General features: G+C 35.2%; 1 protein-coding gene across 1 annotated transcript in view; it reads left to right on the top strand.

Annotated features, from left to right (window-relative positions):
• Positions 1-24,670, top strand: part of Egfr (epidermal growth factor receptor) — a 633,396-nt gene that overhangs the window by 141,807 nt on the left and 466,919 nt on the right. The window lies entirely within an intron of this gene.

Below are 24,670 nucleotides of genomic sequence, written 5' to 3'. Positions count from 1 at the left end.
GACATCCTGTGGGTGTTGGATAAAATCTCAGTTCTTATCCTAAAGAAATTAGGGATGGGGATAATTGATCTGATTCTCGTTACGTATAGTTATATTAATAAATATAAATGTTGTATGTGTGTGTATATATATATGTATATATATATATATATATATATATAGATATATATATATATATATATATATATATATATATATATATGTGTGTGTGTGTGTGTGCGTGTGTGTGTGTGTGTATGTAGGTCTCTATATACATACACACGCACTTACATGAGAATGTACTCATTACACTTGTTCTTCTATGAATTTTATAAATGACTGAATGACCTATAGTTTAATCTCGTGTTCTAATACTGTATGTATACAGTATATGTGGAGAGAGATATAGAAATATAATGTTTGTAAGCATTATGTAGATGTTTTTTTAATTGTACGCATGTTGTTGTTTATTGCCTAAGCAGTTTTGATTTGTGAGGAATATTTTTTTCTAATTGGGATCCCTTTTTAATTTTTGTATTTATTTATTTCTTGATGATGTCAGCTCCTTTTTGCAGAGATGGGTCCCTCCTACTGAGAAATGTACTGGTGGTCATACCACTGTACGGTTGTTTACGAGGTTGTCGTAGAAGATGCTCCCCCCCACCATGTTTGTGCCATGTTTGAATTACTCGCATTGTTGGAGGAGTTCGATATTATTATTATTATTATTATTATTATTATTATTATTTCTTTTACAAGGCAAGATGCATCCCTAGTATTAAAAACAGGATACATGGCCAAGAAGTTTGATGTACAGATTTTTGTATGAATCATTAGCCACAAAAGAAAGGCTTAGAGTACTAAATATAAGAAATGATAATTTCTGTAACAAATGTATGGAAGTAGAAAATCATTTACATGTTGTATATTTTTGTATGTATGTTAAACCCATATGGGAGTGGTTTCAAACCTTAATTTTAGAAATATGTATATTAAAAGTAGAACAACCAATAAAATTTTTGATGATGGACTACACATGTAAAACCAAGAAACAGGTAAACACAATAAATGTTCTTCTCATTGAATATATAAATTGTGTATGGTATAGCAGGGATGACAATGTATCTCCTTCAGAAAGAATCTCCTTATTAAGATGTAGAATGAAATACACCAAGTGGGTCCTATCAAAATCATACGATATAGAGAAACATTTTACCCGCCAATATGTTGAAAATATTTAACAAGTATACTGTATTAGAGGTAAAAACTTTATAGAGTACTTTGTCGTTTAAAGCAATGAGAGTCAATGTTTTTTTTTGTATTAAGTATTAAAAATATTGTAAAATATATATTGTAAAAATGTCATATCTGTGTATATAGATACTTGCTGTATATACTATGTAAATTTACTTAATAAAAAAAAAAAAAAAAAAGTTCTCCAATAAGCCCAGTACAGAAAACAATCTGAGATGTACAAAAAAGATTAGTCAGAAATAACATAGAAAATAGGAAATAGATAAACTGAAACGAGACCTATGCAAACCTGCTCAACTAAAAAGCATTTGCAAAAAGTTTGAACTTCATTCCACAGTTTAGTCATAGCTGAAATCAAACTTCTAGAAAATGTAAGTCCGTTACGCTGTGCATGGTATAGACTGGTAATTTTTGAATGCAAAGGATGCCCAGAATTGTGAAAAACTCTTTCACTGCTATTTGAATAGCGTAATGATACTGTAGTGGAGATTAATATCTAGGTAAAAGATAAGTAATTATACAAACCTTAGGTTTTTATCCAACAAATATCATTATCTGACGCACACACGAGTATTTGTGTGATTATAAATCTACGTTTGGTTCTTAAATATTATTGAAATTGTATTTTCACACGTTTTGATAGGATTTTGGGATATGTTGTATTTAAGTATTACTGCCTCGTTCTATGTGACGGCTCCTTTTTATTTTCTAGTTCCTATAGGGAAAGATGCCTCTTTTTGATATCATGGAATTTATTTGGTTCATATGTAGCTACGGACTCTCAATATCCTTAACCGAAGGTTGTTTTGCTTAGGTATTTGCGGGTCATCTGGTCGATTTTGAGTCCTCTCATGTGCCCCATTATTTTCCATACACCTGGTGGTAACCATCCATTTTACCATGCTCCTATAGCCTTCTACAGTATTGGGTTTCGCCCCCCCCCCCCCCCCCTCTTAATTTGGGGTATACTTAGGTACAGGTATATTGCTATTTGAATGGCTCACTCCCTCTGTTAATTTTCATTCATTGTTACATATTAATCCCAATTATTCATATCTATGTATTGTTATTTAATGTATACATGTATACTATTTCTTCATCAGAATCTTTAATTCCATCGCCCCAAGCTTACGAATCTCGCCATGCTGATATAGTGACCTACAAAACCTTCTATAAACTTTATTTTTAGAGCCAGGTAACTGAACTATTACGTTTGACAAGGGCATACTACAAAGGCTTTAGCCAGACCTCTTTTTTCTGGTTTCTGTTTATTTATCAGTGAAGTAGTTTCAGTTAGCATTGGTTACTGTGACTAAGGATATACATTTCAGAGACCTGAATGGCAAAGAGATCGTGCACTTCTGTTGTGCTTTTCTCTTCTCATTTTTCCGGAGTGACAATTAGATAACTAGTTTCCACAATCTCTCTCTCTCTCTCTCTCTCTCTCTCTCTCTCTCTCTCTCTCTCTCTCTCTTTCGTATTTTCCTTGTCTTTAGTAGGAAACCGCAAACTTGTCACGGTTGAGGGGTCTAAAATATATTCTTGCTGCCTGCAGTTCTCTCGAGGAATAGGACCTGCTGTCACGCTGTCTGGGCACTTGGAATCTCTCTCTCTCTCTCTCTCTCTCTCTCTCTCTCTCTCTCTCTCCCCTCACGCAGTGGTAACACCCACTGCTCACTGCTGAGAAATCGACGTTTGATCATTCCGGGTAGACATACAAGAATAGTGAATTCGTGGTTCTGAAGATTTTCGGCATGTTTTGTTTTTCCTATTCAAGTAGTGGATTGTGTAACTAGTTGGTAGGCGACCGTCGTTGTGAGTAGTAAGTGTATATATATATATATATATATATATATATATATATATATATATATGTATATATATATATATATATATATATATATATATATATATATATATATATAAATAATCAGACGTAAGTTAGTCCAGTACTCCAACAAAATATTCCTCATCAAATGATTGAGAAACGGGAAGCCAGGAGAAGTTCATGTTATTAGTCCCTCTGTGTTGCAATTATCTCTCTCTCTCTCTCTCTCTCTCTCTCTCTCTCTCTCTCTCTCTCTCTCTCTCTCTCTCTCTCTCTCTCTCTCTCTCTCTAAGACGAACTATATGATTTCAATTAAATTATTTAACATTAGATCCCAGCTAAATTCGACATTGATGTTGAATTTCTGTAATTCGAACAGACTTCAGACTGTTATTTTCAAATTTAAATTTAAGGCTAAGATTATAGGGAGCTGTAATAAATTCTAACCATTTTTTTCTGGCATAATCATGCATCTGATGATAAAGAGTGGGATTGTTCATACCAAAGTTGAATGACCCACTAATCACATCCTCGATGAAATATGTGAAAACCTATAGACAGTAGTATTGCAAACTGTGAGCTTAGCCAGTCCGATACTTCAACTTCTGAACCCAAATGCTTCCAAGAAATGCTATGAAAATATTGAAGAAGTAGTCATTCAGGGATTACGAATCCGCAAATATACAGAATGGCTTCGTCTGGCGGGGATCAAATGCAGACAATGATCTCCATAAATCGTGCAAGTTACTTACATCTTATCACATCTGGATGATGCTGATGAAAATCCCCCGGAAATCGTAAATTTTTCCATAGATATGATACCATCGCATTTTATGAGCATTGTTCTTGTAAAACAAAAATCTACTCTGTTGACCAAATACACAAATTGTATTCAGAAAAGTAACGTTAACCAACTAAATTGGCATAGTTTATTACGGCCTTGCTTAATTCTTTGACAGGGCGTCCTTTAACAATATCCTGATAATTTTATTGTTTTTTTTTTGTTTTTTTTTTTTTTTTAGATTTGGGTTTTCAATTTCCTAGATCAAAAGTTCCAAATGGTATATTGTCAAGGTCAAATCTAATATATCTCAAAATCAAGTTTTTAATGCCGTTCACCTAATGTAGCTATAATGAATGACTAAGTGGCAACATTCAGAGGTGAATTTTAGCTTTATTTGTTGATGATATCCATGTCACGACACTTCTCTATAAATTTAAAGTTGTTTTGTCTGTCATTTCCACTATAAAACTGAAGCTGGGAGTTATCTGAAGTCGGCATGACTACTTGGATTTAATATATCCTATGTGAACCAGTTCTCTTATTCAAGTAAAAGTTAAAAATAAATTGTAACGCTCTCCCTTTTGATGGACAACTATGTGATGTTGTGGGTCAATTTTACAACACAGACTCACGACACTAATCAACCACAACTGCGTACGAAAAAGTTGAAGTTGCCTTTTCTCTCTCTCTCTCTCTCTCTCTCTCTCTCTCTCTCTCTCTCTCTCTCTCTCTCTCATAGATAAACAAGTTGTAATGTGTTTGATTTAATGAAATTTGAATATCATTCAACTGTTTATTTTTTTATATGTAGCTTTTAAAGTCAAAAACTACACGAACATCTCTAATTTAGTTTAATCTGTGTTTTGTCATTAGACTGTATTTTTAAACCATTGTTCAGGATATATTCGTTCTCGACCACATACTTTGACGTTTTTCTCCGATGCTTCCATATCGTATTCTTATAAGTCTGTGAACAGTCTTCTGCAAGATAATTTCCTCTCCTTGTTTTCAGAAGCAACTATTTGCAGTTGCCCTCGTAAGCAATAACGTATTCCAGGAATCGTATCATGAAAATTATTCGAAAACAATTAATCGAAAGCAATTTTTCGAAAACTATTATTCGAAAAACAGCTATTCGAATGGAAAATTGTTCGAAAGAAAGTTATTCGAAAGGACAACTATACGAAATGATAAATATTCGAAATGTTGTTTGAACCTTACGCTAATAGGCAATTGTTCAAATAGGCAATTATTCGATTAGGCAATTGTTCAAATAGGCAATTATTCAAATAGGCAATTGTTCAAACAGGCAATTATTCAAATAGGCAATTGTTCAAATAGGCAATTGTTCAAATGTTTGTTTGAACGTTATCCGATTTCTTTAGTGGCAATAAACGGTGTGAAGGACATCAAGCACCAAGGACTTCATTTGTTCGGAATATTGCAGCCCTTCAGTGATGGCCGTATACATTTCAAGTGAAAAAGCTTATGCTTAGAATCGATGGTTTCATATTAGTGAAAGACAAACAAGTTGGTAACAAGATATATTGGAAGTGCAATAAGTTTGCATCGTATTGCAAAAGTCGAACAATTACTAATGATGGGGAAGTGATTAAAGTTCCTCGGGAACATAATCATTTTGGTGATGCCGTAAATACAGAAGTGCATAGTTTTATGAACAAAGTGAACATAATCATTCTGGTGATGACAGTGCCCGTATCGAAAGATATATGATTGTGGTCTGAAAGTGAGATACGATACATATTCCGAATTTGCTTTAAGAATTCGAATGTTGTTAGCCCTAGCCTTTGTCCCCGTAGAAAAAGTTACTGAATCATTTGAAGCCATACCAGATTCAGATATATATCCTCAAAATGTAAATCCTATTTTAGATTATTTTGAATATTCGTGGATTGGTCGTCCTTCAAGACGTCATCGACGTAGGCCTATGTTTGAAATAAGTATGTGGTCTTGTTTTGAGAGAGTCAATACTGATTTGTCTAGGACTAACAACGCACTTGAAGGATGGCACAGAGCTTTTTTAGAGCAAATGTCATCTCATCATCAAACAATATGGAAGTTCCTAGATGCTCTAAAAAGAGAGCAGGATTTACCAGAAATTCACATTGCAGAATTAAGAGCAGGAAGCACAAATATGTAGAGTTACAAGAAATATTGTGACTTGAATGAAAGGATAAAAAAATTAGTGGCAACCTTTGAAGAGTATTTGCGCGCTGTAGTGCATAACTTGCATTTATAAGTAAATCTGTTTCATCATGAATTTATTTTAAGTTTTAATAATGACATTCATACGTTTTGGTATTTTTACACCTTTGTTTAAATAAAGAATATTAAATTTCAAATAATTGTCATTTCGTATAATTGTCCTTTCGAATGACTTTCTTTAGAACTATTTTCCATTCGAATAATTGTTTATTGAATAATTGTTTTCGATTAATTGTTTTCGAACAATGTTCACATAATCCCAGGAATCTAGGTTATTCGAACTAGGAAATAAAACATTGAAACATTTCCCTAATTGTTGATTAAATTTGATTAAGCAAGTTAGAAAATTTATGAGGAAATTTTTACATTTAATAGAACTCTTAAATATATAAAATTGTCATACATGTTGAAAGTTTCAATTACGCTATCCAGTTACGCGCTCTCTCTCTCTCTCTCTCTCTCTCTCTCTCTCTCTCTCTCTCTCTCTCTCTCTCTCTCTCCAAATATATTTTTATTTCAATTTGCTTTGATGACCCGTCTTTAAGCCCCAGCACGACATCCAATAACCTTCTGTGTTGCGACGCCGTTATAAAACTCAGGCAAGGAGGGTTTGTAGGTCATTCTCATTTCTTCCAAAGAAGACGAATTAAATAAAGAAGAAGAAGAAAGAACTGGGTAGAGGGAATATAAGAGATGTAGCAGGGACATATAATTAGATAATGGTCAAGCAAGTTGGTGACTATAATAATGTTGAGGATGATAATAGTGCGTACTGGGTATGAACAAATCCGGGGATGCTTGTCAAAGGTTCACATAGGAGATGGAAAAGGAGGATATTTGCATTTCTTACTCTTTTCTATAACTTGGTTGGGTTTCTTTATGATGATGAGAGAGAGAGAGAGAGAGAGAGAGAGAGAGAGAGAGAGAGAGAGAGAGAGAGATAGAGACTTTTATGAATGGCTTTACTCAGACGGTTTATAATCGAGATATTAAGAAGCTAATCACTTAGGTTTGTTAATTTATCTTCCTCTCTCGATTTTGTCATAATAGTCAACTAACAGCTGGGTACATATCTCACTGCTTTAGCAAAGAGAGGCTGGCTAAATTATTTTAGAAAAATGCTCTCATACCGTTCTTGCCTTCGTTGTCTTTAGTATAGAAAAGGAAAAAAAAATGTGCCAAAAGTGGATAGTCTATCTTAAGTATTTTCTGCAGTTAACCGTAGACAGTCTTGATAGGAAGAATGGTGTGCATCAGACTCGAAAATATTTTATGCTTAAGGTTTTAATGATTGCTTGGTGCTCCTTATTCTGATACGGTTACAATAGGAATAAATAATTTTCTTCAATTCTAGAAACACAAAGAATACGAAACCAAAGCTTTTATTCGTGGAGGCTGAGCATTGTTGTTATTATTATTATTATTATTATTATTATTATTATTATTATTATTAATATTATTATTATTATTATTATCATTATTATTATTATTATTATTATTATTCAGTGATTATATCATTTCTTTGAGTAATTAGAATAGAAGATATGAGCACAAGGTTTGTAATTGTATAATATTTTTGCCATTAGAAGTGAAAAGCTCATGCATATGATGTTCGTTATCCTTGAATATATATATATATATATATATATATATATATATATATATATATATATATATATATATATGTGTGTGTGTGTGTGTGTGTGTGTTTGTATATATATATATATATATATATATATATATATATATATATATATATATATACATACATACATACAGTATATATATCTGTCACATGCACTTAAGGTACTTTAATCCTTTCCCTAATATTAAGTCTTGTGTTGAGTAGAAAATCTGTGTTTTCGTGAGTCACTCTCAAAAGGGAAACTGTTGAGAACTGACAAGAACAGGTATTGAGAAAACGTATCCTATTTCCATCGTTGCTAGTGCCCATTCAAGATCAACTACGAAAGCTTCCTTTTAAGCTTCGAAATTTGCAGGATTTGGTAAACGGCATAAGGGCACAAGCCTATTTCTCCGTTAAGGCGCTGGAATGAAAATGACATAGTCGTGCTCACTTCATTTTCTCATCGATTGTGCTATGATAAGGTATTAAGTGAAGGAATCCAAGCAAAAAGTATGATTCACAGGCTCATGGTCGCTCCCTCAGAATTAGAAGATGGAGGCAAATTAGAGTCTTGGTTCGCTGGTTATCTATCACATGATAGCTAAACTCTCTCTCTCTCTCTCTCTCTCTCTCTCTCTCTCTCTCTCTCTCTCTCTCTCTCTCTCTCTCTCTCAAATGGCCCCCAGTCCACACGCAAACTTTTCCAGCGCCACCCAAATCGGAACACCCGTCTCCACCCTCATCCATAACATACCCCTCAGAATGTTCCACCATTGAATCCAAACGTAATCCCACATCATATTTTCTCCTCCATCGACCGCTCCCCCCCCCCCCCTCCATCCGATTCCTTACCCAATGCCATGCTTCCTCCAGATTCAACTACGCAACTCATCACCTCATTGCAGTGCTACAAGATGGCTTAATGAGAATACTAGTAAATGGGAACAACAAATACCTAACACCTTTCTATTTCCAGACATCAGAGCCTTATTGTCAAAAAAGAGAAAAATTGAAAAAAAATCCCTATTCTAAAAGAGGTATGTAATAAAGAACACCATAGGTTTCTTGCTTTCAATGAAAACCGTCTAGATGAAACATCCAAATTTGCAGAATACTCGAAATTTATTCGAGCATTATGATAAATCGTGTTAACAAATAAATGGGAGTGGTTATTTTATATTTCACAAATAACTACTCGTGTAGAATGTCATTAACGGCAACTGATAGCTTATTCCATTTTTCTAGCAATTCTTACTAGCATATCTCCCAGGCAATCTCTACAATGGTCTGTCACTGGAGCGTTCTTTAAGAACATAAGAACATTATTCTAATATCAGTACTAATGGTAATCTGGGATTTTAGTTTCCCTAAGTCAATATAGAGGGAAGGGTTATGTGTTCCATTATAAGGGGATACGCCAGAAATTTGGATGCTAAATAGCTTAATGGACACATGCGACACTCATAACCTCCTACAAAAGATAACATTTGGAACGAGACCTGCTAAAAAGGGTGAGGAAGACTCCCTTTTTCAACATCGAAGTAGCCCTCATCCCTCTTTGATAATTACCAAGTAGCGTGTGAAACTTCACACAATGATCAATTAAACACCAATTCCTCTTAAAAGGACTCCACTTAAGTCTCTTTCAGTGTTCAACCACCAAAATTCAAATTGGACTGAAATGAAACGTTTATCATCGCTGATCGATGGGGATATACTAGTGGGAAAAAATTTAATACAGATATTCTTCAGATTATTACAGCAAAATTGTACAAAATGCTATAAGAGCATTGTTCAAGATATAGAAATTCTCTTGGCAGTACTTCCTTCATAATACCAAGAAACCGGTAAGTGCAATTTCGACAAAGAAAACTGAAAATTTTAAAGCTGATGTTGCCAAATTGGAATCTGGCCTGTGAGTTAATAGCATAAATTCTGTAGACAGAGAAACGATTCATCCATTATCTTTAGCCTGGAAACCAGGCCGAGGGAAGCAAGATGGCTGAGAATATAAGAAGCAACCTAAAATTCCTCTTCTCGTATGCATGCAAATACCAAAGTGTGAAGAGTGGTATGGATTCCTAATCACAGCACCTTGACAAAATATGTTATTGACTATACCCTGTGCATTCGTCTGCTGACCCACTTGCCTTCTGATCTACAGGATTCATCATCTGACTCAATGCACAATATAGACAATACAATTAATTTCTTCAGTGTAAGTGGCAACGGACTTGCAATACTTCAAAACATTGAGTTTGAAAGAGGAATAATCGAAAAAAAAACACTGTTAGAATTACCGTTGCAGTTGGGTCAAACCACTTCCCTACAATGCTTTTAAGATCATCATAAGGGAACTTAGAAAACCCATCTATCTCCTATGAAGTGAATCAATAACGATTAATGATATTGTAGAAATCTTTAGGCATGCAATCATTTGCTCAGCGCTAAATATAATCAACAAATGCTAGCTCCCAAAATCATACCCTATATCACTAGCATCCCAACTTCAAAAGATCTTGGAAAAAAATCGTAACGAAAGCGATCATAAAAAAAAACCTGAGAGATAACGAACTTCTACCAACACATCAGAATGGATTTATACAAGGGAGAATTTTGTTATCACAGATTATCATCCAGACAGAGTCAATGATTTGAACGGTAGAGTCGGATAGTGTATAAGACACAATCAATCTGGACTTTACTAAGGCTTTTGACAAAGTAGATCATTTCTTATCATGTAGCAAGCTCAAGGAGAAATCATATCAGTGGACCAGTAGAAGCATGGTTACCATAACTTCCTCTCAAATTGAACTCTTAAGTGTCATTTCCATCAAATGGAGCTTATCCATGCCAGCACGTGTCATATCAGATGTCCCACAAGGAACTGTCCACGGTCCTGGTCTCTTTATAATGATCAGTGATATTGAATGCAAGCTGCAAGACTCAACTATATCCTTATATGCAGACGACTCCCGGGTCTTGGTCTTATCTGACTTGCATAAAAACCTGTAGATTAGCCTGGGCACCAACCCCCCGTTGTTGAGATATTACTGCTACAAAGTTTTGGGTCCTTTGACTGGCCAGACAGTACTGCATTGGATTCCTCTCTCTCGTTACGGCTCATTTCTCCTTTAAGTACACATGCACCGAATAGTCTGGTCTATTCTTTCCACATTCTCCTGTTCTCATACACCTGACAACACTGATATTACCAAATAATTCTTCTTCTCTCAAGATGTTACTTACTGCGCTGTAATTTTCCGGTGGCTACTTTCCTCATGGTAAGGGTAGAAGAAACTCTCTGGCTATGGTAGGCAGCTCTTCTAGAAGAAGGACACACCGAAATCAAACCATTGTTCTCTTTTCTTGGGTAGTGCCATAGCCTCTGTACCATGGTCTTCTACTGTCTTGGGTTAGACACTCAGGCATACTATTTTATCATATTTTTCTTCCTTATGTTTTTTGAAAATTTTATAGTTTAAATATGACAGATCTAATTTAATGGTGTTCATTACTTCCCTTGTAGTTCCAACTAGGGTTGTTGCTTAGCAAGTAACAGTAGTGCTAATAATAATAATAATAATAATAATAATAATAATAATAATAATAATAATAATGATGATGAGGATGATATTAAAAAGTATATGTATAATAAATGTCCCTGGGTGCAAAGATGCAAAGGTACTCTTAATGGTGTCAGGTTGAAGCACACATTTTGTAGGAATTCAGGAAACCCTTATCAGCAGTATATTGATCCTGAAGGGAATGCCATTACAATAAAGGACCACTTAAATGATCTAATAGACATCAAGTCTGACGAATTGTTGTAACACTGATCATGGATGCTGGGAACATTTTCAAAACGATATTTTATCATCAAACACACACTTTGAATGATGCTGAAGGCACCCCTCATAGACTACTTCTCACCAATAGGTTCCCTGCACCCAACCAACCATGGGCAATAAGACTGGCTAGAGGGAATACGTTGTACATTAGCTTCAAATAAGATAGTAGACAATTTGCATTAGTTTCCTTACTGTAATAGATTAAAGGCTATAAAAACTTAGGAGCATCCAGTGTAGACATGAACACTAGTATTCCATATGTCTACAAAATCGAGGAGAGGTTAGTTCCAAATCTCCCAATACCCCCTTTAAAACTAGGAACATTTGACCTTCAATTCCATGACAACCCTAGAACTGGTGTTAAATGATGTCTACCTCAACCTACTTTGTATCATACCCCAGCTGGAATTGCGTGTCCCTCATCCTTTGCCCTCATGAACTCTAACTGTAGAAAAGCCTTCCCAGAGGTGTCTCAACCATCACTAGCCAGCCTGTGAATCCTTTTAAGTATATGCTAGATCAGGTCTTGGATATTTTACCTGATGATCAAGATGTCATGTCACTGACCTTTTCAATGGCCCTAATACAGTTACAACCCTAGAACTGGCGTTAGATGCTGACGTCCTCAACCTACTTTGTGTCAGAACCCAGCTGAAATTATACGTGCTTTATGCTTTGCTCTCACTCCCTTTAATTTATGGAACTGTCTTCTTAAATGTATCCCACTCTCCAGCCCGTAGACACATGCAAATGCATGCGAGACGAGTTCTTGTATATTTCCCCTTACGAACCAAGATGCCATGCCACTGGCCATTTCATGTACCCTAATACAGGTCGTAATTCTGCCTCGATCTAGTATTTGTATTAAATAATGAAATCAGATTCTAATATTATTCAAGTACCTATAATAAGTAGCATCTTGGGTTATATGGGGGAGCCTCAACGAGGTATTCCCCACCGACCCGGGTTGGGTCCGATCGATGGGTAATCTGAATCTTGATCATAATGCACTGAAATCAAGAGATGTGATTATTTTGTAAGTTTCTATGGCTTGGTTTAAAAGTTCGGTCTGTTACTGTCATGGGGAGTAAACACTGCTTGCTTAAGATTCTTAGAAAATCTTGGGTAACTTCGGGGATTGCATTGATATTTGTTACCCTTATATTTATAGTTCTTTTCTTCAACTCCAAGGTTTGTTGACATTAGTGCATTATTGAAAGTGTTAATAGGGGGAACCCCTTCATATATATGTAACATTTATAAAACTATTTTCCGTCTAAAAAACAACCAAGTCACTGGAAATTAGCTGAAATTTGATAGTCATGATATAGACAGGATGATATGATAATAATAATAATAATAATAATAATAATAATATTATTATTATTATTATTATTATTATAGTAGTAGTAGTAGTAGTAGTAGTAGTAGCGTTGAAGAAGGTGAGAAAACATGGGATAGTAAATGGTAAAATTGTTTAGTTTTTTAAAAAGTAAAGTACTGTAAGTGTTATGGTTCTCGTGGCAGCTGGCCGTGTAGATTTTTATCTCCAGCTTGCAAAATGGTTAATTTAGTCATTGAAGGTCGTTGAAGAACGGCATGTAAATAGATGCTTATTTAAATTCAGCTGTATCTTGGAGTCCGAGTGTCCAAGGAAACATGAAAGGGTTGATCACTTCAGACCTCTCCTTCTCTGCATAAGTAGTTTACTGATTTTTTTTTTCTTTTATATTTGCCCCCTGACTAGTACAGCGGTAGCGCGTTCGCCTTGCATTCGCGTGGCAGCAAAACGATCCCAGCCAGGGACCATGAGTTTAAGCTACATAAAGGGAAAATTACTGATGGAGTTTGGCAACCCCGGGGGATGGTTTGGGCTTGCCTGGGTGACAGTCTGGTGTGTATCTCTTCAGATGATTCTGGAACTGAAACTAAACACCTTTAATCTTTAATATCCAAGGGAACATGAAGTTAGCTCTCATCATTTTTCTTTGGGAATCGATCCTTTTTCTGTCATTTGATAGGAAGTGTTGCGTCCAGATTATTCCTTTCATTACCATTCATTTTGAATTTTAAGACAATTATTATCAGAACTAAACTGTTAAATCTCCTTTGGGTTTACAGGCAACCTCTCGTAACTGGAACAAATGGACGTTTTTTATTAGTTTTCTACTAGTTTCCCATAAGTTTCAAACTGTGTAAGGTCTTTTATAGTTACAGCCTACATTATATCTGTTTTAAAAATACCATACACATTTAGTTTTAATGGTGTTAGTGGACTTTAAAAAATGAATCATATATTTTTGGTGGTCGGTAGTTATTTGATATAATTTCCAGTGATGTACAGAAATCCTCTGATTGTGGTTAGGAAGTTCGTATGATTAGCCTTGATTTTAGTGCTGCCTTTTACCGTGTTCATTATGAGGCCATTGTTTTAAAACTCAAACAGATGGGAATAGATGGGTCTATTATTAGCTTCATTATTACATTTTTAATTAGTAGATTGCAAAGAGTTGTTGTTGATGGGCACCATAGTGACTATACTATAGGAACATAATAACACATAATAACTGATTTCTTCAGGATAGTGTTCTTGTTCATACTAATTTATATACGCAGATTATGTGGTTAGTCCTAGAAAACGAGCTCGTTGCATTTGTAGACGATGCTACTCTCTTTGCATCAATTTCATCTCATGAATGGAGATCTAGGGTTGCTGAATGCCTTAATAAAGATTTATCTAAAATATTGCATGGCGCAAATTGTGTGGCATGATGGTGAACCCTAACAGAACTCAAAGTATGATTGTAAGTACGTGGAGGTCAGTGGCTCAACATACAGATCTTTTCATTGATAATGTTTCTTTAACTATATAAAACTCCTTTAAAATTTCAGGTTTGATTCTTGATTGCAAATTTACTTTTGAGAAACATTAGGTTTATTTCTTCTTAAATTGCACAAAAAAAGGCACATTGATAAAAGTCTTAAGAATTTTGGTGGTTAATCTCTTCTGACGAAATATTTTAATTCTTTCATTTTACCTTGTTTCGAATATTCTTCTCCTGTCGAATCCCCAGCTTCTGACTCTTTATCTTAAATTGTTGGACAAAAACTCGTAGTCTATTAAATTTCTTATTACTGATCTTGATTTTAATTTGTGGCGCTATCGTTCAATTAGTTCTTTATGTATGTTCCATAAGATTTTTTGTAATCCTAACTATCCTTTGCATTCAAATCTTCCCAGACTGTACCGTCTTGTACGTAGTACTAGGTATACAATTAATTCTAAGTGTCTTGCCTTCTCCATCATAAGGTTCAACACTGCACATTATTCTAGAAGTTTTATTCCATTTGTGGCAGATTATGGAAAGGAAGATCTTCCTAATCTGCCAGTTGAATCGGCAGAACTTTAGAAGTTCCAACTTACAGCAAATATTTTTTATGTTGAGCTGATTGATATAAATCTCTTCATAATTTAGTGATGATAGATATGATTAAACGTTGTTACTTATATTAAGATGTCACATATTTGATTAAATACTTCTAAATAGTTTATTCATTTCTTAATTTACTTCCCTCACTGGGCTGTTTTTCCCTGTTTGGGCCCTTGTGCTTGTAACACTGCTTTTCCACCTAGGAATGTAGTTTTTATTGTAGTAAAATAATAATAATAATAATAATAATAATAATTTCACTTGACAGGTTCATTGATTTTATTAATCAGCAATAAATTTTGCATATGTATATATTTGTGGTCACTGCAGTATCTGGCATTTGTGTTAGTTGACATGAAGCTTCATTCTTTCGGCTTGCCCTTACTTTAAACAATACCTGTGATTTGATGTTCTTGTGTATAGGAAAGTTTAGGGAGACAGATCATGTGTCCGATGATTCTTTCCTTTTGAAAGGCTTCTCATGATTTCAGGGTCATTTTATGTATCTGGCTATCCATTTTATTTTCTTGATGCCAAAGCCTTTTAGTATATTTTTCTTTACCATCAAAAGACGCCCATCTCTGCACAAATAAAGAAAATAACATTAGAGGGCACATACCGTGTATTACATTCACTTCTCTTGGCCTCTCTGGTTCCTTGTTTTAATCCAGTTTAATTCAAGATATGGGTTATTATCTCAAGCGTTTGTCTCTGTAGTTGTTGGGTCTTTCTTCCATTCAGGCTGTATTCTAGAGTTTCATGGAGAGCACGCGCTCTTAAACTGCGTTAATAATGCTATTTAAGGCGTCACTTTTAATAGTATAACGCAATATTTAGTGTAAAGTTATCGCTTACCGTATGTCTTTACATACATACAGACATTTATATTTTTAGCAAACATAGCATTTGATGCACAGTGCTGTTTAAAACGCTCAGTGCTTTTGATGCAACTGTGTGCAATGCGGCCAATTAGAAAATTGCTGGAAATTATGCTTTATTTGCTTTTTTATTACCATCGTTGAGTAGTTGCTACAAAGCATTTTTGCACTGACCATTTCACATCTAAGAGAACGCTTGCGAAAATTCTGAAGTAGGTGTCTTTTAAAATATATTTTTGACATTTTGTCATGCATGTATTGCAGTTTTCCTTTTCTGTATTGTGTTTAAGCTTCGGTGCGTATGATGTTACATTTGCTTGTGTGCTTAGCCTTACTATGTCTTCACTTAGGCAACGCCCTTTATTCTCCTTTAACATTTATCTTATACTGTTATCGTCATTTTTATATTCATTGGTGTCTTCGTCATTTAATGCTACCTTTCATTGGCCGAAGGAGTAAACCTAATGTCAGTTTTCCACTGAATTTGATTGCAAAATATCCTGTAAACGATTATTTGATATACGTTTCACCATTGCAAATTTGTGAAAATAACTAAGCTATTTGGTAGATCATTTAGAGCATTGTTAGCAATAGTGTTGGTCTGCTATGACGAAAAGGGATGAGATCTGGACGTCATAACTGTGGTCACTGTAGAGGTGAACCTCAATAGCCGTAAAATCTAATATCGGCAAGAGGATACTCATATTATAAGATATTTACATAGCTGGGCGTTGGAATATGAGAACACCTCTGTCCAGGGTTAGACGCTGATAGGTTAACAAAATAACGTTAGCTTGCAAACACTTGGATGTTGGTGGATGAAGAAATTAGCCTTTATTTGTAAATGCCGGAAAATATCAGTCAAAGGCATGATGCCAGTAACGTACAGAAGCTCTAACTGTGGAAGAAAGCTGCGAACGTTAGTATTCTCCTTCGGTAGTGGGGAGGGGATAGTGCCGTCGGTGCAACTCGTGTGGTACACTGTAGGCGTTACTTGAGTCTTTTCTGCGCTGCTTCGGCCCTAGCTGCACTTGCTTTATATCCTTCTACTATACCTCCGTTCCCACTTCCTCAATTCCATTTCGCTATCCAACATTTTAACGTATGGTGGATTTCAGGGTTTTGCCACTGTTGGATTTGTACACTGAATGGCCTCACAGGCTCCAGCACCAGTTTATATAACCCAAATTTCATTGATATAATTGAATTTTTAGTATCCTCATGATTGAACAACGAAAGATTTGGACGTCACCTTCGACAGAATTGAAGTCTAGAGTCCATATTTTGATTTAAGACTGAAACTCGCAAGAATGATTTTATTGGGGAAGGGGGTTTCCTTAGAACTAGAAGGGGAGGTGGGTGAGGGCCATGTTTTGAGGAGGGCATTTATAGCGTAGGCTATAGGAAAGGGCTGTGACTAGTAAAGAACAGAACTGATTCTCTTTCTTCTTCATTATATTATGTCTGAGAGAGAGAGAGAGAGAGAGAGAGAGAGAGAGAGAGAGAGAGAGAGAGAGAGAGAGAGAGAGAGAGAGCGGCTGGGTCAAACACATCATAAGAATCATGTTTCTTAATCTTGTGTGACAAGGATTACCGAAGTGGTTATGGATAGGGAGAATGGAAAGCTTGTAGTAAAGTTGGGATTTCCAAGTGAGAGAGAGAGAGAGAGAGAGAGAGAGGGTAATACAAAAGGCATCTCCAAAAGCTAAAAAAAAAAATGATAGTATTAAATTCCTATTGGATAATAATTATTATAGCTGGAATAGTAATCTAGGGTCAAATGGTATCTAAGAAAGAAGGTACAAGTATGAAATTTACTCTTGGGAAAAGGGATCAGATGGCACAAGAAACAGTCATTAGTTAGGGTTTATTGAACTTACAGGGTTCGTGAGTATGAATAACGCGTCATATAGAGAGAAAATATCGAATATTTTATGATTTTCTTTCATACATAATCTTATTTATTCCAATGTATCTTCGGTTGGAATTAGTTTTCAAAGTACCGATCAGAGTCAATACTACTGTTTATGAAATAATACTTCGCATCTTTCTCTGTTGCTCGCTGTCTTCAAGCGCATACCGAATGAGGCGTTAAAGGAGAAGGAAATTCTCCCATACTCAATTATAGTGGTCCTCATTTTAAGAATATGTATAGATTTACCTGCCCTCCATCTGTCATGTTCAGCGCAGACACCAGCCTTCTCTTCCCTTTTGTGTATACCCTGAGCGACATCAACATCAAACAATACCTAGCCTTATTATCATGAAGAAGAGGAAGACCAAGAAGGAAAAAGATTGGATTGTGGTCTTGTTATTTCCAGAAATTGGAAGAATAGGGGGGGGGGGGGGGGGGGGAGTGGCGTGAGACTCCTATTGTGCGCTATAGGGACGTTTCCTATTACACACTGGTATTATCAAGTTGATGTCGCTAAAGGTACATCATATAGAAATCGTCTATACGAGTATGGTCGCGTGTATGTGCAATATGCAGGCAGAGTAATCTTGTGTGTTAAGGAAACATAAAGAACTAAATTTTTTTCCTCCTTTTATGTATCAAGATATTTTCGGGGGCCCTTTGAAAAACATCTCACGTGTGATTGGCATATTTGAAACTTTCACAAATTATTAATAACGTATTTGTGTCTATATATGCTATTGGAAAACTCTATTGGCGTCAAATTCAGCTACCCAGCTGATAGAGAGCAACTTATTTACTATGTGGCAAATGAACCGCGAACCACTTATACTGTAATGTCTTTGACAGGAGTAAATCATAAAAGTTGCCTGTCTGCCTTAAGTATTGAATTTTCTTCATCATTATCATTATCATTATCATCATCATCATCATCATCAATAACTTCTTCTTCTTCTTCTTCTTCTTCTTCTTCTTCTTCTTCTTCTTCTTCTTCTTATTATTATTATTATTATTATTATTATTATTATTATTATTATTTTTACAATAATAATAATTATTATTATTATTATTATTATTATTATTATTATTATTATTATTATTATTATTATTATTATTATTATTCGTTTTCTGTTATGGTATTAGTCACTGTCTACTGTTTATTAAAAAGGAACGGAAAGCATCCACTTTAAACTCCTGATTTTATTCACTTATGAATACTGTAGATATAGAAATCTATGATTTTAATAGGATTTTTTTTTTCACAGTGCACCTTATGTGAATAAATTGAGCCCTTTTACCACCTTTCTCCCTCTTCTCTTACCCTCCCTTGTCTTTTCTATTTGAAATGTCTTTGAAGTTTGATGGTGGGCTGGCACAAGGAGGCTCTGTGAAACAGAGCTTAGGTGTCCTGGTGAGCTTTCCACGTTACTGATGGGGACATCATGAATAAAGAACATTTAGTTTTCTTACTTTCCCTGCTGCTATTCGTGTTATTATTAATTTGACAAAATTTGACGGGAAATTCACCTCAGTCAGGACATATGCGATAGAGCCTCGTAAAGAGAAAAAAGCCGGTAGCGAACGTGATATAAGGAAGAAGGCGGAGAAGGAATGGCAGTAGGCGGCAGTTGAGTGAGTCTGCTGTGGCTAGAGCTTCGTGACTGCCTCCTGCCAACATTCACACACATCCGATGGAGCGCTCACCTTAGGTATTTCGTAGTTCCAAATAACATCCTGAAGCGACATATTTTCTTGTTAACCTGTTTTTATATCTATTTTCAGGCACAACAATGAAGAAGTAGGGTGAAGTATCGGGAATAATGATAATTTTCAATGCCCCTAACCTAAGTATGAATAACTGTGTGAGGAAAACATTCTGTCGAAGTCGCGAATGGGAAAAGGAGTTCGAACACGAGTCCAATTTTCCCCCCCATGTTTTGTGGCTTACCGAGTCGCTCGAGTGTGTCGGGAGGCCAAAGGTCGAGCAGTGGCTTCGACTACGTTCTTGTTGATTTTTGCCACGAAGGAACAGTTTGAGCCAGAATAATAGTTGTGACTTTTACTCAATATAATTCTTTATGCACGTCTAAGTTTGTAAGTAAAGGAAGGGAGAAAATTCGGTTTCACAATACTTAAAATGACATTCTTAACAAATTTTACTACTACTACCACGACTACTACTCCTAATACTACTACTGCTACTAAGAAATTGGGGAAAAGGGACCTGCAAAAAGAAATTAAGAAAATAATTATGGAAGAGATAGAGGAAAGTGTTGAAGAAAAGAGGAAATGACGAAGAAATTGAGATTAGTAGAAGGGAAATGGCCCACAGGCTTATATAGAGGAAATGGACATGGATAATGCAATCCTAATAGAAATAGCAAGGTTAAACATGTTCAAACTTAAACCAAATTTCAGCGAAAAATGCATAGTTGATGTTTGTGACTTGTGCAAAGAAGAAAATAAAGAACATTTATTTCCATTCTCAAAATTGTGAAAATTAAGATAACAAGAATAATAGTGGATCTGTTGCAAAATCCTAGATGAGATAGTGGTATATAGTACATAACTCTGGCTATGGATATGAAAAAAAGAGTTTAGAAATAGCACAATAAGTTACCAAAACTGAAAAGGTATTCATTATTCCAAGTGATTTCAAAGTAGAATGGGATCATGCAACTGTAATGATTTTGTACTTTTGTAAGTTCTTGGAATAGCAGTTTGCCAAATAAGGCAATGTCTTCTAATTTCTCTTTTTGATCTTAATAATTATCTAGAGAGCATTCCTTCTTAGGGACCATCTAGGAATACTTGTAAAGAAAGCATTAGTTATACAAGTTCTTTTATGTAAATAAAGCTTAATCTTCAAGCATTATAATAAAACAAAACAAAAAAATTATTTGCTGGTCTTAACATATGACAAAGGTCAATCTTTCATTGTTATCGTTATATGCAAGTTAATGTTGTAGATTGCAAGGAACAATAATTGAAATTCAAGTGTAATATTATCTTTTAGTCCCTTTTTATCTTGGGATAATGACATTGTGTTAATTTAATGTCATACAAGTTGAACACTCGAATTTCCATATCCCTCAGTTTCACTATTGTATATTGCAACGACGATCTTTTAAGTTGATCGTATAATACAATTATTCAATAATTTTTTGTTTTCAAGTTGCAGGTTAAATCCTTCATGTAGAGCTTTGCAAACCAAACCAACGCATGCAACCTGCTTAACGACGAGTGCCTCGGTGGACCAATTACAAGGTCCTCTCTCAAAATTGGCCATTCCAGTCAAGTTAATTTATAACTCACCTGCGGTGTTTCCCTCGGAGGAATTTGCATATCAAACCACATCCTGGAGACGACTCGTTATGATACAGATTTATAATGAGAAACGTTCTTGTTTACCTTCTGGCGAACTCTGCATGAAATCAGTTTTTTTCGATCGACGTTATTTTTCAGTCAAGTTGTCGGGTTTAGTGTATTTTGGAATATCCTGTTTACATTTCGGTTTTCACTTTTTTGCGTTGTGTCGTTTGTCGGAATGATGTCACACAGAAGGCTCCAGGAAAAATGTCTTTAAAGTTTTTAGTTCCAAAGGAACACAGATTGAATAATCGCGTGGATTAGGAAAAACCACGAGCATAGGAATGAAATAGAATCAAATCTGTAAGACTGGATATTCGATGTTCTTGATTGATTCTACTATAACCACAATGATCGCAACTGTCATTTATCGTTGTACTACCTATTAGAAGAAAAGCTGTAATAGTACCGAAAGCTTTATATATATACATTTGATATTATTACGCATCCTCATCGGTGTGTAATGGAAGTAGTAATGATTCGCTTAATTCATTTACATGTAGACTATAAAGAAGAGTCTACTTTGTTTGTGCTTATCAATCTGAACACGAAGACTTTCGCCACATACTTCTCGGGTTTCAGAATCTTTTCCCAGACTCTTCATTCTACGGTCTTACTTTTTTCTTCTTTTTCTTCATCTTCATTTACATACGAGAGAGACAAGCAGACTAATATTTTTTCAAGAAGTATTATTATATTCGTATTTAAAATTTGTTGCTAATACATAGATAACAAGATGATACATGACGAACTAACTTTGGCGTGTTAATAAGTCTCTCTCTCTCTCTCTCTCTCTCTCTCTCTCTCTCTCTCTCTCTCTCTGGTAGATGTCTTATTATGAATTTTTACCACTTGTGAATATTTAGATTCAAAATGTCTCTCTCTCTCTCTCTCTCTCTCTCTCTCTCTCTCTCTCTCTCTCTCTCTCATAACCATACACAACAGCTACACTTTAATTGTTGGGTGTCTCATTACTTTTCGTTGATGATGACATTTATGAATATAAGTTTACAAGCGTATCATATCTCACAATGGGTACACTGAAAGCGGTGATGTGGACTGTGCTCTAGCTTAGATATGTACGTCTGTTATGATTTTGATTTTGAAAAGAATCTCTCTCTCTCTCTCTCTCTCTCTCTCTCTCTCTCTCTCTCTCTCTCTCTCTCGTTGCTATATATAATCTTTTTATAAGTAGCATTAGTTATTATTTTGGTAGATTGTATTTAAAAATATGTACTGACAGTAGTTATTTTGCTGAGTTTTTTTTCCATAATCCGTTCTGAGATGGGTTTTCTCTCAACGTTTTCACATTGATTTTGTTTGAATTTTGTTTTATATATTTTGTCCAGAAATTCTAATTGAATTTATCACGTTTGTTTGCTATCATACTTAGCTACTGTTATGCAGTGTGAGGTTTGTAATATGTGTCATTTATTATGCTTTTGATATCTCTATTCCTTCAAATCAAGCTAGTATATCTCGAAAGAATTTTCTGGAAGACTTTTTTTGTAATTTGGTGAAAACTGTATTTGGGTGGCTGCAAAAGAAAGAAATATTTTTCCACTATATTATTATTCATTCGTTCTGAAGACAGTGCCATTTTAGATAACGTCGCCATGGGTCATATGATCGGGGATCTAGGGCTAACACAGAAATGCTATTTTAGAACTCGTGTATGTCTGTTGGACGAATCAGAAACACCGAAGGTCACCTTAGCCTTTCGTAATCCTTCTCTGGCATTAGGAAGAGGGGGAGGAGGGGAAAAGCGAGTTCTTTTTCTGATGGCATTAACAAATGCTGAACTAGCATGGTTTATTTTTCTTCGGTGAATTAGAAAGAATAGAATCTGTTTTAAGAGTGGGAAAAGTGGAGAAAAGAAAAATCGTGTTAGCTTCACAGTATGTTTTCAACGCTTGAATATCTGATAAATGAGAGCTTGATTTTGACTTAATTTTGAAAATGGTAACCCTCTCTCTCTCTCTCTCTCTCTCTCTCTCTCTCTCTCTCTCTCTCTCTCTCTCCAACGTCAAGGTGTGAGAAATGTAAGATATGCTTGTGGTGCTTGCGGTTTCATGGCTAGAAGAGAACCACTCATACTCCTGGGTACTGTTTCTTTTTCGATTGGAATGAAACTGGATTATTTTCCTTGCATTTTTTTTTTTGTATGAGAGAGAGAGAGAGAGAGAGAGAGAGAGAGAGAGAGAGAGAGAGAGAGAGAGAGAGAGAGGATGTCCTATAGATCAAGTAAAGCTAAGTTAGAGATATATAGAAAATGAAGATATTACAGCTTTTGAAAATAGGGAAGAACTAGAATAGATACAGGAATTTCGTGACTTAGGGATTCCTTTTAGATAATGTGGAATGCTTCTTCCTTTATGTGTATATGGAATTCTTCAAACAGTCTTTCAGTTATTTAAGGTAATGAACTGGATTCAATAAACCAAATCGATCTCAAACAGCAACCTTTGTTGTGATTTCCGAAATAAGTTGCAGCTCTGCATCCTGATCCACTTGGTATTACATTGAAGAAATTGTCTAATTTATTTATAAGAATTTCATTTTGTTTTATATTTATAATACCTCACTGCAAACAGTTGGGTAGTTTAGTTTGTGATAAAATATAAAAAATACTAGTTCTAGGTTTGTTAATGTTATTGATAGGTTTAGGCTTCCATTATTATTATTATTATTATTATTATTATTATTATTATTATTATTAAACGCTAAGCTACAACCCTAGTTGGAAAAGCAAGATGCTATAAGCCCAAGGGCTCCAACAGGGAAAAATATCGTAGTGATGAAAGGAAACAAGGAAATAAATAAATTACGAGAGAAGTAATAAACTTTCAAAATGAAATATCTTAAGAACAGTAACAACTTTAAATTAAATCTTTCATGTATTAACTATAAAAACTTAAAAAAAAAAAATAACAGAGGAAGAGAAATAAGATAGAACAGTGTCCCCGTGTGTACCCTCAAGCAAGAAAAGTCTAATTCCAGACAGTGGAAGGCCTTGGTACAGAGGCTATAGCACTACCCAAGACTAGGGAACAATGGCTTGATTTTGGAGTGTCCCTCTCGTAGAAGAGCTGCTTGCCATAGCTAAAGAGTCTCTTCTGTCCTTACCAAGAGGAAAGTAGCCAATGAAGAATTACATTGCAGTACTTAACCCCTTGAGAGAAGAAGGATTGTTTGGTAATCTCAGTGTTGTCAGGTGTATGAGGAAAGAGGAGAATGTGGAAAGAATAGACCAGACTTTTCGGTGTATGTGTAGGAAAAGAAAAAATGAGCCGTGACCAGGGAGACAGATCCAATGTAGTACTGTCTGGCCAGTCAAAGGACTCCATAACTCTCTAGCGGTAGTATCTTAACTAGTGGTTGGTGCCTTGGCCTTAATAAGTTTGATGGTAAATATCAAACCATAACTTGCTCGATTTCATACATGTACAATATATATCTAGAAGTATTTATTGTGTGCTGGGTGTTACATCTTATTTTCCTAGCTTTTACCTTGCTACGGTAAGAAAA

The sequence above is a fragment of the Palaemon carinicauda genome, chromosome 40 (genome assembly GCF_036898095.1).
Source record: "Palaemon carinicauda isolate YSFRI2023 chromosome 40, ASM3689809v2, whole genome shotgun sequence".
NCBI lineage: Eukaryota > Metazoa > Arthropoda > Malacostraca > Decapoda > Palaemonidae > Palaemon > Palaemon carinicauda.
The sequence above is the reverse complement of the archived record's forward strand: the minus strand, read 5'-3'. Positions and strand labels throughout refer to the sequence as shown.